This window comes from Myotis lucifugus, unplaced genomic scaffold (genome assembly GCF_000147115.1).
Source record: "Myotis lucifugus unplaced genomic scaffold, Myoluc2.0 scaffold_298, whole genome shotgun sequence".
NCBI classification, from domain to species: domain Eukaryota; kingdom Metazoa; phylum Chordata; class Mammalia; order Chiroptera; family Vespertilionidae; genus Myotis; species Myotis lucifugus.
In genome coordinates, this window is record NW_005871346.1 from 1,041,375 (window position 1) to 1,061,377 (window position 20,003).

Consider the following 20,003-nt stretch of genomic DNA (forward strand, 5'->3'; position numbering starts at 1 on the left):
GGCAGGCAACCGCTTGAAGCCACTGAGGGCTATAAGAATGGCAAATAAAATGATGTTCCTTCCCACTACCATGTACAGGTTCCAGGCGCTGAATCTGTTCAGCAACCTCGGTACTTCGGTTCTGGCTCAGAAAGAATTAAGAGCAAGACCCAAACTGTAAGGGAACATTTATTGGGTAAGTTACAGAGGTAGAAAAAGTAATTTGTGTTAGAAATGGGCTTAGGAAATAAGTTATAGAGGTAAAGGAAGGGCCCTTGGTGCGTGGGAGTGAGGAATCTAAAGGTTACTCGCTTGGGGGTGGGGAGGAGAAAGGGAAAGGCCGCGCACGCCCTGGAGGGAGAGGCACTGGGCCCTCTGTCCCTAAGGGTTTTAAGGGTGGAGGTTTTAGGGGAGGTCCCAGGGGGAAGATCTCAATAGAATATTCAGTAGCTTTCCAGGTGTGTCCATTCAGAGTGGTGCTCTCCACTGATTGGCCATCATCGGGGCAGGGGGTCATTTATTCCATGCAGCTGGTCCTGAGGCTGGTTTTGTTGTTTATCTGGGTCTGGAGTTGACATACAACTGAGGCCTAGATCAGTGATGGCGAACCTTTTGAGCTCGGCGTGTCAGCATTTCGAAAAACCCTAACTTAACTCTGGTGCTGTGTCACATATAGAAATTTTTTGATATTTGCAACCATAGTAAAACAAAGACTTATATTTTTGATATTTATTTTATATATTTAAATGCCATTTAACAAAGAAAAATCAACCAAAAAAATGAGTTCACGTGTCACCTCTGACACGCGTGTCATAGGTTCGCCATCACTGGCCTAGATGTTATCTCTAGTGAGGAAAGTTCAGGACATCCAAACCTCTTGACCTGCTATTTGCTAGGGGAGGAAAGGTCACCCTGGGGACGAGGTCCCACTCTACAGTTGATTGTCCATTGTTAGGCATCTGGGGCTTTCCACCCTGGTGACTTGTGCCTGACCCATCCTCCTTTCTCTGCTCTTGTCTAACTGCCTACAACAAATCCAGGTGCTGGAATCTGCAAAGAGATATTTCTGGTTAGGGTACAGCTCAGGAACAGCCAAATAGGAGGTCTGAGGGAAGGGGCATGAAGCTTCCTGGGCAGAAGCACTAACCTTGTTTCTTTAGAAACAGATTTTATTTTAGTAATGGAATTCTCTATTATTTCCCAAGAGCATTTAAAAAAAAGATATTAACCAGGATGATCTGAAAAAGTCGGTTCCATCTGTAAGTTTGGGAAACTGAATGTCTATCCACCTTGGCGATTCAGTAGGACCATCAACTTTCATCAGCTTAATAAAGACTCAGGGAAATGATGTTAGTATATAATTTAGCATTTATTGAGCATTTCTCTTTTTAAGGCCCTGTTCTAACAGACCCACAGGTGTTAATATTTCTAATCTGTACAACGCTATCTTCTACAGTTGTCAGAGTGGTCAAACAGCCTGCTACAGTGACATGGCTAGGCTAGTGGGTGCAAGGACCAGGATTCAAACCCAGATAGACAGGGTCCCGAGGACTTGGTACTGCTTGTAACCAATAATGAAACTGGTTTAGTGTTAAAACCAGCATTTCCCAAACTTATCTGACTGTGGAAACGCCTTCTCTCCAGGAGATGTTGGTTTGGGCCAGCCTACACTGGTGATCTGCAGTCTTTTCAAAACTGCTGTTTAGAATAAAACTGGTTTACAATTTTTTTTAACCTGGTTTTCTGTTGATAATATTAAATGTTATATTTACTTATTTGTTACTTTTTCTACTGGAAAGCCTGATATTTTGACCTCAAGGCATTTTATATTCTTCACAATGACCTCAGGAATATTTACAAGGTCAATATCACTCTATAGTACTTATGCAGTACTAAAAACAGTTTATAATCCAAATCACTATTTTACTTTGCTTTCTCTGCTCTCATATTGTCATAATTTTAAAAAATAACAGTTACTTTAAAAGGTAAGAAATTGACAGCTATGGAACATTATAATAGTTGAGTTTGAACCATGGCTCGGCCTATTAGGTGTGTGACCTTAGAAAAAAGTTACTTCATTTCTCAAAACTTCAGTTTTTTCTTCTAAAAGACAAGGTTAATATCTTGCAGGGTAACTATAAGAATTATGTGGGAAAAGCCATGTGTCTGGCACATAAAAAGCTCTCACTAAATGTTTATTACCTTTTTGTGTGTTTTTTTTTTTCCTAAGGAGGTTGTCTCAATTCTGTTCTGTGAATGAATTATTAAAATAGTTTTAAGAAAGATCAGTTTTAAATTTGAACAGTTTCAGTGTTATGCTGATATCAGCTACATTGCTGATAAAGTGATGTTGTCCTGATACAGGTTCTATGGGAGTTAAAACCAGTTTCCTTCTGGCTTTCCAACTGACATAATAAGCAAAACCTGACTGGGCAAACACAGACCTATTTATTAGATCACTTATTATTAATGCTAAACTAGCCTTGGTGCTGACTTCTCCTGTTCTTTTTGAAATTTTACTGTTGTCATTTAAAATCTGACAGACCTTCAAAAGCTTCATAGAATGCTTAATGGTTTAAATCATTCTCGAGAACATGTGAGATATACTTTCCAAAGTGGTCTTCTCCACCTAGCAATATGTTCAAAATCATGCATGATGGACAGAAATGCTTATATTTTCACATTTACTACTGGAGGTTTATTTAGTTTTCATGGCAATAAGCTTTTGGGGTTTATGGGCAGTACTTAGCATATATAGCCAAAGCATGAATAATCATTTAAAACAAAGTCTGGAGCAATAGTGGGTTGCCCAGTGGTTAGAGCATTCATTGGCCTGCAGACTGAAAGGTCCTGGGTTTGATTCCGATCAAGGGCATGTACCTCCCTTGCAGGCTTGATCCCCGGCCCTGGTTGGGATGCATATGGGAGGCAACCAATCAATGTTTCTGTCTCACATTGATGTTTCTCTCTCTCTGTCCCTCCCTCTCCCTGCCACTCTCTCTAAAAATCAATGGAAAAATATCCTCGGGTGAGGATTAACAAAAAATAAAAAATAAAACTTAAAAAATAATAAAGTCTGGAGATTTTTTAATTTTACAGTGACTTACTCCCTAAGCAAAAAGAAAATGGGTTTGGTTTCAGCTGTATGAGGGGCATCTCTAATATTCTATTCTACATGCCTCTTATAGCCCTGATACATAGTAAATGCTTAGTAAATATTTATTGATGGACTGAATTTGATTTCTAATCCTAACTTTGTGCCTTTAATCTTCTTGAACCTTCTAAACTTCAGTTGCCTCTTATGTAAAAAAGGAGGCACCAATATTTACCTCCCAGGATTGAACAATTAAGTGTGTATGCATTTAACATAGCCAGTGCATCCCTGGCCAGGTGCTCAGTTGGTTAGTGTGTCGTGTGGTCTCCCAATTAAGCCATGGTTGTGGGATCCATCCCCAGTCAGGGCACATATAAGAAGCAACCAATGAATGCATAAATAAGTGGACCAACAAATTGTTGTTTCTCTCTCTCAAATCAGTCAATAAAAATTTAAAAATAAAACAGCCAGTGCCACATGTGGCACATAGTAGGCACATTGCCTGTTTCCCCAGACACCTCACTTCATTCCTCAGTAATGTTCTTTTCCAGTACTTTTTTTTTTCTCATTCCCTAAATATCTAGAAACTGTGTTCAAGAGAGAATATGAATGTTTGGCAATTAAACTGAAAATATGTCCTTTTGTAGCCCATACTTGGAATGTTTTAGCAAAAATGATTGAATGTCTGACAGACCATGTTTTAAATCCTGGGTTTGCAATGTACTAATGTTGTGACCTTAGGCAAGTTATTTAACCCGTGTAAAGTATCGGGAGCCTGAAACGAGTACTAATATGTGTAAAGCATTTAGTTCATTGTCTGGTTTGCATAGGCCCATAGTGGATATAATTATTTAAGTTGAAACTATTATTTAATCTGATAATTTACATAATTCATGTATATCGGGAGCCTACTCTACGCAAAACCCCATTAAGAGCAGTTAGGAAGATTGTGAATGAACTTTGGGCATATTATGTAGGTGACTGAATTTGACCTTGCCTAGAATCAGATTCAGCAGAAATTGTATTTTCTACTGTAATTGAAGCAAAATAAATTAATGAGCTGTTATTGCATTTGGCATAGCTTTTGTTTTTATGTTGCCTTTCTCTATTGAATATCAAAAATTTAAAAAATGAATGTCATAGAGGTTCATGAGTACTAAAGCAGACCACATAAATTTTGCTACCTAAAAGTTTTTTTTAAAAATCTTTTGCTGATCTTGTTCATTAGGAATAAGTATGTTCCTGTCCTATACTAAAATTCAAGATATGGTATCCAGTGGTTGGCAAACTCATTAGTCAACAGAGCCAAATATCAACAGTACAACGATTGAAATTTCTTTTGAGAGCCAAATTTTTTAAACTTAAACTATATAGGTAGGTACATTGTTATTAACTTAATTAGGGTACTCCTAAGGCTTAGGAAGAGCCACACTCAAGGGGCCAAAGAGCCGCATGTGGCTCGTGAGCCTCAGTTTGCCGACCACGGGTATAGACCAAATTTAATAAGATATCCTGCCCATTTTAAATCTCACTTGAATTAATTAGATATTATGTAAAATTTATTCCTACCCTGCATTGAAAAGCTGGTGCTAAGAGTTTCATAATTCCTAACAAATAGAAATCTTAAGGATGGCATTGGGCATTATAGAAAAGGTTTAATTTTTTATTTTATTTTATTTTATTTTTATTTTTTATTTTTTTTATTAAATCTTTATTGTTCAGATTACATTTGTTCCTCTTTTTTTCCCCCCCATAACTCCCCTCCTCCCAGTTCCCGCCCCACCCTCCGCCCTCACTCCCCACCCACTGTCCTCATCCATAGGTGCACCATTTTTGTCCAGTCTCTTCCCGCATCTCCCACTCCCCTTCCCCCCCAAGAATAGTCAGTCCATTCCCTTTCTATGTCCCTGATTCATTATAATCACCAGTTCATTCTGTACATCAGATTATTTATTCACTTGATTCTTAGATTCACTTGTTGATAGATGCATGTTTGTTGTTCATAATTTGTATCTTTACCTTTTTCTTCTTCCTCTTCTTAAAGGATACCTTTCAGCATTTCGTCTAATACTGGTTTAGTGGTGATGAACTCCTTTAGCTTTTCCTTATCTGTGAAGCTCTTTATCTGACCTTCAATTCTGAATGATAGCTTTGCTGGATAAAGTAATCTTGGTTGTAGGTTCTTGGTATTCATCACTTTGAATATTTCTTGCCATTCCCTTCTGGCCTGCAAAGTTTCTGTTGAGAAATCAGCTGACAGTCGTATGGGTATTCCCTTGTAGGTAATTGAGTCTCTTTCTCTTGCTGCTTTTAAGATTCTCTCTTTGTCTTTTGCTCTTGGCATTTTAATTATGATGTGTCTTGGTGTGGTCCTCTTTGGATTCCTTTTGTTTGGGGTTCTCTGCGCTTCTTGGACCTGTAAGTCCATTTCTTTCACCAGGTGGGGGAAGTTTTCTGTCATTATTTCTTCAAATAGGTTTTCAATATCTTGCTGTCTCTCATCTTCTGGTACGCCTATAATTCTGATGTTGGTGCGTTTGAAACTGTCCCAGAGGCTCCTTACACTATCTTTGTATTTTTGGATTCTTTTCTCATTTTGCTTTTCTGGTTGGGTGTTTTTTGCTTCTTCACATTTCAAATCTTTGACTTGATTCTTGCGCTCCTCTGGTCTGCTATTGGGTGTCTGTATAATATTCTTGTATTTCAGTCAGTGTATGCTTAATTTCTAGTTGGTTCTTTATCACAACATCGAGGTTCTCATTAGATTTCTTGAGGCTCTCATCAAGTTTATCGGCAGTTTCTAGCAAATTATTGAAAGCCCTCAAAAGTGCGTTTTTTAGCTCTATATCCTCCATTTCTGTCATGTTTTTTTGTCTCCGCATTTTTTATGCTTTCTTGGTGCACCCCCTTGTGGTCTTTGTGCGCAGTCTTGTTGTAGTTAAGCCTTGATTGTTGTAGTTAATACTAGAGGGATTTGACCACCAGGCCGACTGGCTGTGAGAATCAGCTGTGTCTGCAGTGGGAAAACTTCTGTCCTCTGGAGAGGTGCTAATCTAGCCTTTGCCTGAGGCTATCTGGCAAATGGCTCTGCGCAGGGCTTGGGCGGGGCGGGTCGCAGGGGATCAACAGGGCGGGTGGAGGGAGCAGTTATGGCTGCTCTCAGTCCCGTTCCCAGAGGCTCTGCTTCTCAGAACCCCAGCAACCGCTGCAAACCTCGGAGAGAAAGCTGCCCTCACGTTCCAACTGATGCCAGACAATCCCGCTTCTCCCGTTTGAGTCTGAGTCCCTAGAGACTCACCCGGATCTGGAGCTCAGAGTCTGAGACTCCCTCCTGATTGAAAACAACAACCGCGCCCTCAGCCACCAGCCGGCTCCATGCGCACCTCCGTACCTTTGTATTTTCCACACTGCGCCTCCTCTGAGCCTCGGTATGCTGTTCTCTTTCCTTCTAGTTGAAGAGTCTCTCCTCAGCCAGCTTTCCTGTGGTTCTGGGTGATGTCCGTTCCGTCTTTTAGTTGTATTTTTGAAGTGGTTGTTTGCGGCAGCAATCTCCGGTGTTTACCTATGCTGCCATCTTGGTTTTCCCGAAAAGTTTTAATTTTTTAAATGTTTATATTGACCTTCTCAAATTATCAGTAAGGTTATTAAAGGGGTACCAAAATACTCAGCATTTATCTTGCAAGTTAACTTCCTCTGATAAGGTGTTAACATCTATTTTTTTGTTATGTTGAGTAAACTATACCTCAGATAACATAAGTTTCTGTGGTATTTAGTGTATTCACAATGTTGTGCAATGATCACCATTATCTAGTTCCAGAACATTTCTTCACCTCCAAAGTAAACCTCATATTCATTAAGTAGCTACTTCCTATATCCTCCTTCCCCTATCCTTTGGAAGCCACTATCTGCTTATTTCTCTATGGACTTGCCTATCCTCAGTATTTCATATAAATGGGATCATACAACATATTGTTTTGTGTATCTAGTTTCTTTCACTTGGTGTGTTTTCCAAGTTTATGTTGTGATGTATATGGCTGAATAATATTTCATTGTGAGGGCATACCACATTTTGTTTATCCATTCATCAATTGATGGACGTTTGGGTTTCCACTTTTTGGCTGTTATTAATGACACTACTCTGATCATCTGTGTATAGGTTTTTGTGTGGACATATATTTTTACTTCTCATTGGTATATAACTGGGGTGGAATTACTGGGTTATATGGTAACTTTATGTTTAATGTTTTGAGGAACTGCCAAACTGTTTTTTCAAAGCAGCTTCATCATGCTATGTAGTTTTTAATGCTAAGATACTTGGAAGAAATGAGAGAAAAGTTCACTAACATGTTAACCAGAGAATATTAGTACTCAAGACAGCCCTTTTGTCAAGCCATATGGAGGTCTCAGTTTATTTCATTTGCTTTTCAGAATGGAAACATTAAGACATAAACCTACACCATAGAAATAGTGTCAAATTTTTATGCTCTTATTCCTCCACCCATCCACTTCTCCTGAATGTTTGGAATATGCCAGTGAATGATGTTTACTTTCACATCAAGATAAGTCTCTAAAAGAGATATTAAGATTCTGGCTCACAGCACAATTCACCATAGCTAAGATCTGGAAACAGCCTAAGTGCCCATCAGTAGATGAATGGATTAGAAAACTGTGGTACATCTACACGATGGAATACTATGCTGCTGTAAAAAAGAAGGAACTCTTACCATTTGCAACGGCATGGATGGAACTGGAGAGCATTATGCTAAGTGAAATAAGCCAGTCAATGAAGGAAAAATACCACATGATCTCACTCATTCATGGATAATAAAGACCATTACAAACTTTTGAACAATAATAGATACAGAGGCAGAGCTGCCTCAAACTGATTGTCAAACTGCAGTGGGAAAGCCAGGGAGGGTTGGGGGGCAGGAGGGAGGGGGGTAAGAGATCAACCGAAGGACTTGTATGCATGCATATAAGCATAACCAATGGACATAAGACACTGGGGGGTAAGGGAGGCCAGGGGATTGTCAAGGGCGGGGAGAAAAAAAAGGACACATATGTAATACCCTTTGTAATACTTTAAGCAATAAAAAGAAATTATAAAAAAAATGACTAAATAAACTACCTCAGAATTCAAAAAAAAGAAAAAAAGATTCTGGCTCAGCTTTTCCTTAGTGAGTTTCATATTTTATTACATAGTTCAGTAGTGCAGAGAAATTGAGCATAGTTATTTCTATGGAAAACATTCTTGAATCAAAATTAAAAATAGGTTTAATTAATTATGATTATGTTTTCTTGGATGTAAAAATAATTTTCAAAATATCCCATAAAGAACTCACTTAAAAATTTTGTGTAGAAGATACTCTGTTAACGTAATAGGTGCTTTGGAGATGCTTTATCTTCTGCTGCTGAGACTACCCATGGCTCTTCTGTTGCTCACAAGTCGTCATCCTCATTCTGCCTCCTACATTCACTCACACAAATATTTATACAGGCTTCTTAAGTTTATATAAAATGAAATCGTAAAGAATTGGTTTCTTTGGGGTATAGAACTTCAAAGCAGAAAAAATACTCAAGAGAAATACTACTTATGGAGTAATTTCTAATACTGGAGTGGAGCTTAAGTGCTTTTCACACCTTACCTCATTTAAGGTGACAATCCATATGAATTTAGTATTTGGAATAAGATATATGATTGTCAGTCATTCCATAAAGCCTAGATGAGTGCTGGCTCTATAGGATAAATTAACCTTCATTTTTTTAAGGCTGTATTATAGCAGTGATGGCGAACCTATGACACGCGTGTCAGAGGTGACACGCAAACTCATTTTTTTGGTTGATTTTTCTCCGTTAAATGGCATTTAAATATATAAAATAAATATCAAAAATATAAATCTTTGTTTTACTATGGTTGCAAATATCAAAAAATTTCTATATGTGACACGGCACCAGAGTTAAGTTAGGGTTTTTCAAAATGCTGACACGCAGAGCTCAAAAGGTTCACCATCACTGGTATAGAGAGTCAGTTGTTTTCAGTAAAGGAGTTCAGTCCACAGGCCAACACTATCCACTGAGCCAAACCAGCTAGGATAGGAGTTATTTTTAAGGTGAGTTTCTCTTTTCAGAGTATGAAAGTCAGTGTCATTGTGGACATTGAATATGTTGTTTACTGAATTCTATAATTTTCAGTTGTTTTTACAATTATTTTGGGGCCTAAATTTATTTATGATGTGTTAGATGCTTTTACCTCTTCACTTTTGGAATGTGAATGTATAATTGCATTTGAGCTAGAGAAATATTGGATTTTTATCTGAATATTGATTTTAAAAAAAGGTTTTTGGCCATAATATTAAGTTAGCATTTGATAACTGTTTGTACCAACGAGTAATACAGAAATTGCAAATGAAAAATCTACTTCAAAATTAGAACTACCATATGATCCAGCAGTTTCACTTTTGGGTATATATCTGAAGTAAATGAAATTACTATCTCAAAGAGATTACCTGCATCCCCATGTTCATTGCAGCATTATTTACAATAGCCAAGACATGGAAGCAACCTAAGTGTTCACTGATGGATGACTAGATAATGAAAATGTGAGATATGTAAGCATATGTGTGCGCACGCACACATGTACACACAGACTGAAATATTATTCAGCCTTAAAAAAGAAGGAAATCCTGCCATTTGTGACAAGATATGAAATAAGTCAGACAGAGAAAGACAGATGCTATAAGGTCTCACAAAACCGAGAGCATAGAAGCAGAACAGATTGGTGGTTACCAGAGGCAGGGGTTGTAGGGGCTGTGGGAAATGGGTAAAGGTGGTCAAAGGTACAAATTTCAGTTATGAGATAAATAACTTCTGGGGATGTAATGTACAGCATGGTGACTATAGTTAACAATATTATATGTTGAAAATTGATGAAAGAAGATTTTAAAAGTTCATATTAAAAAAAGTTCTCGTCACAGGAAAAAAATACTGTAACTATGTGAGATGATGGATATTAACTAAACTTAGTGTGATAACCATTTTGCAATATATACCTGGTACAGATATCAAATAATTATATTGTACAACTTAGACTAATAACAATGTTCTATGTCAATTATATCTCAGTAGAACTGAGGAAAATATATTCCCAGATAAAATGTTGTGGCTGCTATTTTATTTTAAGGTATTGGTAAAGGGAAAGAAACCAGGGAAATTTTGGAAGTCAAGTTTTATATTATGAAAATTCAACTTAGTGATTTACACATACTTAGAAACAGTATGGTGATCTATGACCAGAATGTGGTTTCTGGTAGCAGTGATTGATTTGTAGATGAAGGTAGAATCTGCCCATGCTTTATTGCTCTTGGTGTTCAAACTCTGATCCTATTGCCTGAGTTCCTGCAATTGTTCTTTTAATTGGGAATTATAGTGCATTTCTCCATAGAAATAGTACTCTTAGTTCTAGTTATTCATTCATTAAATATTTTTAGCTCTTGATAGAAGACAGGTACTCTGTTATGTGCTGTTGATGTTTACAAAAGTACAAAGGTAAAAAACAAAGAATGACACAATTCTTAATCTCAACTAGCTATTATTTTATTAGATACTAGAGGCCTGGTGCACGACATTTGTGCACTGTCGGGTCGGGGGGTAGGTCTCTCAGCTCGGCCTGTGCCCTCTCACAGTCCAGGACATCCCCCACTTAGCGCTGCTGCAGAGGCTGGGCGGTGCTCCCCCTGTGGGAGTGCACTGACCACCAGGGGGCAGCTCCTGTGTTGAGCAGCTGCTCCCTGGTGGTCAGTGGCGTCATAGCGACTGGTTGTTCCCCCGTTCAGTCGATTTGCATATTAGGGTTTTATTATATAGGATTAGAGGCCCAGTGCATGAAATTCATGCATGGGTATGGTCCCTAGGCCTGGCCGGAGATCAAGGCTGATCTGTGGGGTGACTGGTGGGGTGATTGGAGGGGCCCCTGCTGGCACCCACCTTGGCCAGCCTGGGGCTTGCGGGCCGGGGCAGCTCCTGCATTGAGCATCTGCCCCCTGGTGGTCAGTGCACATCATAGCGACCAGTCATTCTGCCTGTTGTTCCGCCATCCAGTCAATTTGCATATTAGGCTTTTATTATATAGAATGAGAGCACAAAAGAAGTGGTTGAAAGTTTCCTAATATGATTATATTTATTCCTTTCTTTCTCCATGGTTCTTGGGTACTTATGAATTAAGTTGGCCTTTGAATATTGTCCAGAATTTCAACTTCATTTCATAATTTTGTTATCTCAAGTTTTATAATGAAGTATAACTGAACTTGGAGAACACAGTCTGTGAATAAGTTTGAGACTTGACCTATTTAGAAATGGTCAAATACTTGTCTTAACATTCATGAGTTAATGTATAGTTGGTACAAAGTTTTCAATTCTAATTGCTGACTTGCTTAGTTAGTTGATTGGTCATAATCAAGAAAAAACTGTTAGAGAAAGGAGGATGGCCTGAGTAGTTTTTCAGGGACTGTCAGTTTTTCAGTACGATAAACATCTTTATAGACAACTTTTATTAATTGTTATTTCTGTTTCTCATGGATAATCAGAGAGTTTCTCTTCCTATCCCTTTTTTAGGAGACATATGTGAAAGGGTTAGAGGCCTTAGGTTTGAGTAGACAAAGTAAGCATTCCAGTGAGTTCTTTAGTATAATTGTGACAATTGAATTGAATGATTTGATATAAAAATAATTTTAGTTATTTATAGAAGTAAAGTATTAACTGTTAATAATATTTGTATCTAGCATTACTATAAGTGCTTTATGTTCATTTCTGATTAAGTCTCACAATAACTCTATGACAGAGAGACTGTTATACCCACTTGACAGACTAGGAGCTGAAGCACAGAAATCCATGGATTTCTGCTATTGGGGTCATGCTTTTGGCAAGAATTATGATAGCAGAAGAGTAATGTCACTTCTGTTTTGCTCCCCCCGCCCGTCCGGCCAAATTTATTGGTTTCTTGTTATCTTTTTGCTTTGCAGGACAAGTTTGTTTGTTAGTCTTCTAGGTTCACAGAGGTCAGACTTAGTTGCCAAGGTAGGTTTTATTTCTTTGGGAAATCCTTAGGTACCTTATGTCTCTGTCTTCCACATTTTTATTTTCATTTTTTCAGAGTTACAGTTTAACGAGTTAAGCAGTTTGTCAGGGATTGTTCAGACAAACAGTAATTCTCAGTCCTCACCTTATTTCCCCTTCTCAGAGGTTACCATTCTTAATTCTTAGCTGTTTTCCTGTGATTTTTCAAGTAACATATGTGAATTGATGTTACTGAGTTTTCAGTTTAGGACATTGTTTACATGTTTTCGGTGTCCTTATCACTAACTGAATCCAAGATTTTCTGCCATTGCCCACACTTCCTGTTTTCTCTCACCTCATTCACTGTCAGGGTCATCCTGCTGAAGAAGCCCCTCCGAAGCAAAGTGCCCCGTCCCGTCCTGTCTGTGGCCTCCCAGTGCCGATCTCAGGATCAGGATTCTCTTCCTCTTCTTGTTTTACTCCCACATTTTGCTGAAGTAGGGGTGAATGGGAGGCAAATTATTTGATACCTTGCGTTTCTGAAAATGCCTGTATTTTCTTCTTAAGCTTGATTAATAGTTTGGCCTGTCAATGTATAATTCAGATTGGGGATCGTTTCCCTTCAGAATTTTGATTTTGTTCCATTGTCATCTAGCTTACACTGTGACTAATCAAAGTTCAAAATCATGATTTTTCATCTCTTGCTACCTATTTCTCCATGTCTGGAAGCTTGTAGGATCTTCTCCTGGTTTCCACTGTTTTAAAATTTCAAAAATATATGCTTTAGTATAGATGTGCTTTTAAAATTCATTATACTGTGCATTCTGGGTTTTCAAATAATAAACTTACTTTGTTTAATTCTGGGACGTTTTCCTAAATTATTTCCTTGATTTTTCTCATCTCGGGTTTTGCCTCTGTTGAATTATCTTGACTAGACCTCCAATTTTTTAGGTGTGGTCCTAAAAGTTGATTGGAAGCTCTGAGCACATCTATGGGTTCACTGTGGGGTGACCTGAGTTTGCCATTTATTAGGGAGCCCTTGATATCTGCTTCTCATTTCTTTTTCCCTTTCTGAGAAGAGAAGTCTTAATCTCCTGCCTGGTGTGTGAAAGATGGTTCTCTGGGAGCTAAGTGAGGGAAATATACATATATATATATATATATATATATATATATATATATATATATATATATTTAGTTAGTTAATCCTCCTGGTTTCATTAAGTCCTTCTCCCCATAATGTGCTTTGTGTCCCTCTATTCAGAAATCTGCTTCAGAGAATAGTCCTCTTGCTGTGTTGACAGAGACATAAAACCAAGTGGAATGGGAGACACTGAGAGACTAAGCCATTTCCCAGAGAGCTTTAGTGGTCTCCTCCCCCTGTTTCTGGAGGTGCTGTTACCAGTTTCTGAGCCTTTTGAGAGTTCTGTGGACTAAGCCAGGTTGGTTTTGGCTTTCTAACCCTGTGGGTTTAGGATTCAGCTTACTTGATCTTCTCTTAGTTACCATCTGCTTTCCAGCCTTTAAAGTTTTGTTTTTGCCTTAAAAATACCTTCTTGGCATTTTAGCAGTTTTGAGAGGAAATGAAATTAAGTATGTGTGTTTAACCTTCGAGCTTTTCTCAGAACCTAGGTCTAGATTTTTTTTGTGTTTAAGCTTTTATTTGTCTACTCATTTTTTATTGTGGTGAAATACATATAAAACTTATTAACCATTTAAAGTGTATAATTCAGTATCATTAAATACATTTACAGTGTTGCACCGCCATCACCACTATCTAGTGCCAGAACTTGATCATCACTCCAAAAAGAAAGCCCATATCAAAGAAGCAGCCATTTCCTATTCCTTCTTTTCCCACCCCGGCAGCCGCAGCCCTGCGTTCTGTCTCTGTGGATTTGCCTTCTCTGGATATTTTCTCTAAATGGAATCATACAATATGTGGCCTTTGAGTCAGATATTTTCCCTTTGCATAATGTGGGTTTCCATTGTGCGGATCACAGTCCATTTTGTTTATTCAGTCACCAGTTGATGGACTTTTGGTTATTTCTACTTTTCAGCTATTGTGAATAGTGCTGCTGTGAACATTTGTGTACAAGTTTTTGTTTGAACACTTGTTTCAATTCTTTTAAAGGTATTTTTATTGATTTTAGAGAGGAAGGGAGAGGGAAAGAGATAGAACGTCAGTAATAAGAGAGAATGATTGATCAGCTGCCTCCTGTACACCCTCTACTGGGGATCAAGCCTGCAACCCGGGCATGTGCCCTGACTGGGAATTGAACTGTGACTTCTTGGTTCATGGGTTGATGCTGAACCACTGAGCTACCAGCAGGACTCAATTCTTTTTAAAATTTTTTTTATAAGAGTTTGAGTCAAACTGATGACATATATCAGGGGAAAAGATCTCAAATGCTCCAGAGAATCTTGTTTTCAGTTCTTTTGGGTATATACCTAGGAGTGAAATTGCTGTGGTAATTCTATGTTTAACTTATTCAGGAACTGTTAAACTGTTTTCCACACCAGCTGCTCCATTTTACATTTCTACCAGCAATGTTCAAGAGTTTCAATTTCTCCAGATCGGTGTCACCCCTTGTTATTTTCCTTTAAAAATTTATTATTATGGCCATTCTAATAGGTGTAAACTGGTATCTCATAGTGGTTTTCATTCACATTTCCCTAATAACTAATGACATTGAGCATCTTTCTTGTTGGCCATTTGAATATCTCTTTTGGAGAAATGTTAACTGCTTTGTCCATTTTTAAATTGGGTTATTTGTCTTTTTGTTGTTGAGTTGTAGGAGTTCTTTATATATTCTGGACTCTAGATAATCTTCAGATATATTTTGCAAATATTTTTCCCCTCTAGGTACTTTTCTGCCTAGAACAGTGGTTGGTAAACTCATTAGTCAACAGAGCCAAATATCAACAGTACAACGATTGAAATTTCTTTTGAGAGCCAAATTTTTTAAACTTAAACTATATAGGTAGGTACATTGTTATTAACTTAATTAGGGTACTCCTAAGGCTTAGGAAGAGCCACACTCAAGGGGCCAAAGAGCCGCATGTGGCTCGTGAGCCTCAGTTTGCCGACCACTGGCCTAGAACACTTATATGCTATACTTGTGATGTAAATTTGACAGAAATAGTATCATTCATGTATACTACTCCTGTTATTTGGAAAGATTGTATTTTAGGTCCTCCTAAAAAAAAGGAGACTTTTTACTTTTATTTTTTTCAAAAATCAGCAAAAGCTTATTTAGAAAATTGCAGAGGTAAAAGAAGTGAGACATGGAAGAAGTGAGCCAGCTGGGCTGTGTGGACTCAGGAAACTAGTTACAGAGGCAAAAAAGGGCCCTTGGAACTTGGGAGAAAGAAATCAAGGGTATAAGTAACGGGGGCAAAGGAGAGGAGCAAGGACTTGGGCATGCTTGAGAGAGAGCGCTTGCACTGGGGAAAGCAGGGGGTGGGCAAAGGAGAAGGCGTGCCCCAGAGAGATCTGCACTGGGCCCTCCATCCTAAGAATTTTTAAGGCTGGGAATTTTAGGGGAGGTCCCAGGGGAGGATCTCAATAGAATTTTAATCAGCTTTCCAGGTGTGTCCTTTCAGGGTTGTAGTCTCCACTGATTGGTCAGTGCCAGGGCAGGGGGTCATTAGTCATCACTGCTGGTCCTGATGTCAGCTGTGGCCTGGTGTCCCCTGCTTAGCCTTGCTGCTTTTCGGGGTCTGGAGCTGAAACACAACTTTTGCAACAGCATGTATGGACCTGGAGATTATGTATGCTATGTGAAATAAACTAGTCAGAAAAAGAAAAATACCACATGATCTCACTTACATGTAGAATGCAATGAACAAAATAAACTGACGGACAAAATAGAACCAGAGGCGTGGATATATGGAACGCACACAAAGGAGATTTTTTAGATGGTGTGATCAGGGAATGCATCTTTGAAGAGATGATATTTGAGTAGAGACCTTAATGTACTGGGGGATTGAACCATCAAAAGTCTGGGGAAGAATTCTGCTTTTTCAGATGTACAAAGTTTTAAGATAGTGCCATTCTCACAGAAGCCAAATAAGAGTCATTTTAAAAAAACCCTCAAAGAGCTGAGGACACAAGAAAACCTAAATAAACTAAACTGCAGAAAGTAATGAAATGCTCTTAGCAGAGAAGAAACTGATGGCTACTGTGGGATAGAACAGCCCATGGAAGAGGCATCAGCTATAGATGGGGAAAGAAGAAACTTGCCAAACATTCAACCGACTTGTAATGGCCATACTTGGGCTGGCTAAAATCCTGAATAGCTGCCCCGCCTCTTCCCTTTCCATTAAAGGGCAAGTCTGCAGTCAGCCCCCAGCTCTAACGCATAGGTTACTGAATGCCCCCAGGGTGGTTGAGTAGAGTAAGGGCCAGGGAAGTTGAGCTGACAGAGATCCTACCTGATATACATGGAACTTCCCCCAAATGCACAGCAGCCACCCTCACAGGACGGGTTGAGGAAGGGTGGAGTGAGCAGGAGAGCTGAGAGAAACCTACCAGAGCACTGGAGGCTTTCAGTTATGGAAGACTCCCAGTTGTTTTCTTATTTCTTTTTAAAGGAAATTGGCAAAGATAGTTTTAGGGACAGAAATAAGATATTGGGAACTACCTATAATAGTAAGTATTAATCATACTCTGTTAACCATGATTGTTTTGTTCTGATTAAAGAAAGCACATTCTAATCTGGCTGGGAGCTGTATGCCCCTGGGTTAGAGTCAACCTTGAAATGTGGTCCACAATCATGGAAAGATGAACAACCTTATTGCCCAAACAATGGAGTCCTTCCCTCATTACCTGTAATCTGAGCTATTATACCCATTCTTATTCCTTTTACCTACTTCCCCATGTAATCTTTGTCCTATCCAATATAAACAGCTGGTTTATGGGCAGGTACAGAGCAGATTTTCATAGGTGACCTGCTGCTCTCCCATACTGCCTGCATTATTGGAATAAACGCTCATATATAATTCAACCCTGTCTCTGCTTAATTAGCTCAAGTAGTGATAGGCAGCCTGGACCCTTTGGTTGTCTGGTTTCAATAGTACAGAGAGTTCCCATATACCCCACACCAATATATCCTGGGTGTGGGATATATTGATACATTATTTTTCACGGAAGTTCATACTTTATGCACTATCCTTTGTTGTTACCTAATGTCCTTTTTCTGTTTCAGGATCCCAACCAGGGTTCCACACTACATTTAATGTCATGTGTCCATAAGCTCTTCTTGGCTATGAGTTCCTCATACTTCCCTTGTTTTTGATGACTTTGACAGTTTTGAGGAGTATTGTTCAGGCATTTTATAGAATGTCCCTTATTGGTATTTTTTTCATGATTCAACTGGGGTTTTGGTTTTTCAGAGGAGGACCACAGAATTAAGTGCCATTTTCAGTACATTATATTAAGGGTAGATTGTCAACATGACTTATCAGTGTTGATGTTGACCTTGATCACCTGGTCAAGGTAGTGTTTGTCAAGTTCCTTAACTGTAAAGTTTCTCTTTCATTCTTTCTTTACATTCCATATGTACTCTTTGGAAGGAAGTCACTGTGAGTAGTTATGCTCTCCCTCCTCGAAGGTGGAGTATCTACATAAATTATTTGGAATTCTGTGAAAGAGATTTGTCTCTTCCCCTGTGTGTATTTATTTATTCAGTTATTGTTTATAACAGTATTGACTCATGGATATTTACTTTATATTTGGGGTTATAATATAATTACTAATTTATTTTGTTTGTGAAATTATTCATAGTTGGCCATTTTGAGCTCTTTCATTTGGTTCCTTTGTTTCTTTGGCATATCCCCATCAGCGTGTGTGTGTGTGTGTGTGTGTGTGCGCGTGTGTGTGTGTGTGTGTGTGTGTGTGTGTGTGTGAGAGAGAGAGAGAGAGAGAGAGAGAGAGAGAGAATGAGATGTATTTTCTTACCTTTTGGCACTAGCTGATGCTCCAAGATCTATGGGATAATAATACATAGTATAACATCTGTGTATTTGGAGTTTTAGAAAGAGAGGAGAGAATGTGGCTGAAGACATGCTTGAGGAGACGATAGTTAAGAAATTCTAAAATTGATGAAAGACATAAACTCACAAATTTAAGAAGTTCAACAAACCCCAAGCAGATTAAATGCAAAATGAAATAAAAACAAACCAAGAAATAAAAAATTCCAGATTAGGCAAATCCTAATCAAACTGCTCAAAACTAAAGAGCAAATCTTACAAGCAAGAGAAGAACACATTAAATCATGGAAATAACAATTGGAATTATGGTAAACTTTTCACCTGAAAAAATAGAGAATTAGAGACAATGGAATGGTATCCATAAAGGTGATAAAAGGGAAAAACAACTTGTCAACCTAGAATTCTATATCCAGCAGGAATAGCCTTCAAAAATAAAGGCAAAACAAAGATTTTAAAAATAGATTAAAAAGTGAAGAACTTGTTTCTAACAGACCAGGACTGCCAAGAAATGCTAAAATAAGTTTCATGAGCTAAAGACAAAAGAGAACCAGGTTTGGAGACTAGGGAGAGAATAAGTGAGGACGAGAGGGAGACACTGAGAAGAAGCTGAAGGATGTGGGTTTGGAGGAAGCGAGGCTGGTCCAGGAGCTGGAGAAGGTGGACAACCAAGATAGAGCAGCTATGACTCTGGAGGCAGACCAGGTAGAGACTAAGACTCTGGACTAGCAGGAAAGGCAGTACCATGGGGACTATAGTAAACTGCAGTGGCAACAATTGGAACTGCATGATGATCTGAGGAGTGTGGAGAACTGGCTGTGGTACACCCAGACTCTGCTGCCTGGCTGGAGAAAACCAGCGCCTTCAAGTCAATATTTGAGAGCCACCATGATGATGACCCTTTGCCATCATTAATAACTTCAGATTGAACTGCCTCCCAACTCTCCCCATGTTCTGGAGTGAGATTAGTGTAGCCTGGGGGCAGACAGTCTTGCTGTCCCTGGCCCTGTCTAACACAGTTGGTCTGGAGCAACTCATCCCCTGTGGAAACCACTCCTATCTGAAGTCTTTAACAGAGGACTCCATTGAGCTGTCCTGTTCTGTACCAGGGGGGCAGAGTTTTCTCTCTCTCTCTCTCTCTCTCTCTCTCTCTTTTTAATCCTCACTTGAGGACATACTTGGAGGGAGGGAGGGAGGGAAGGAGAGAGAGAGAGAGAGAGAGAGAGAGAGAGAGAGAGAGAGAGAGAGAGAAACATCGATTTGAGGGAGAAACATTGATCGGTTGCTCCTCAACTAGAGATCAAACTCACAACCCAGTTATGTGTCCTGACTGGGAATGGAACTGGCAACTTTTGAATGCATGGGATGATGCTCAACTAACAGAGCCACTCCAGGTGGGCCAGCGTGCTCTCTTGCATAACAACAAGTTTGACCAGACGATGATGGATTTCCTAGTAGTTCAAGGAAAAAGCTGAGAAAGGTAAGCTGGGTCTCTGCATGTCCTACAGGATCCATGTGACAAGAGCCTGACAGAAGATCTTGGAGCCAGTGGTGAATTCTATTCCATCAGAACCAACCTGAACGTGGAGGAGCTAGACAAAGGCACTCAAGATCATGCTTAGATATTTTAAGTGGAGTCTTGCTTGGTCTCCTTATGGTATTGTGAAAAAAAAAATTTTTTTTAATTGAGGGAGGGATATTTTCTTGCATTAAAATATTTTATTTGTGGAAGTCGCCGAAACCGGTTTGGCTCAGTGGATAGAGCGTCGGCCTGCGGACTGAAAGGTCCCAGGTTCGATTCCGGTCAAGGGCATGTACCTGGGTTGCGGGCACATCCCCAGTGGGGGATGTGCAGGAGGCGGCTGATCGATGTTTCTCTCTCATCGATGTT

At 39.1% G+C, this 20,003-nt stretch overlaps 1 protein-coding gene and 1 pseudogene across 1 annotated transcript in view; both read left to right on the forward strand.

The window, feature by feature from the left end:
- Positions 1-20,003, forward strand: part of FAM35A (family with sequence similarity 35 member A) — a 124,516-nt gene that overhangs the window by 12,978 nt on the left and 91,535 nt on the right. The window lies entirely within an intron of this gene.
- On the forward strand, positions 71-19,734 carry LOC111828206 (annotated as a pseudogene).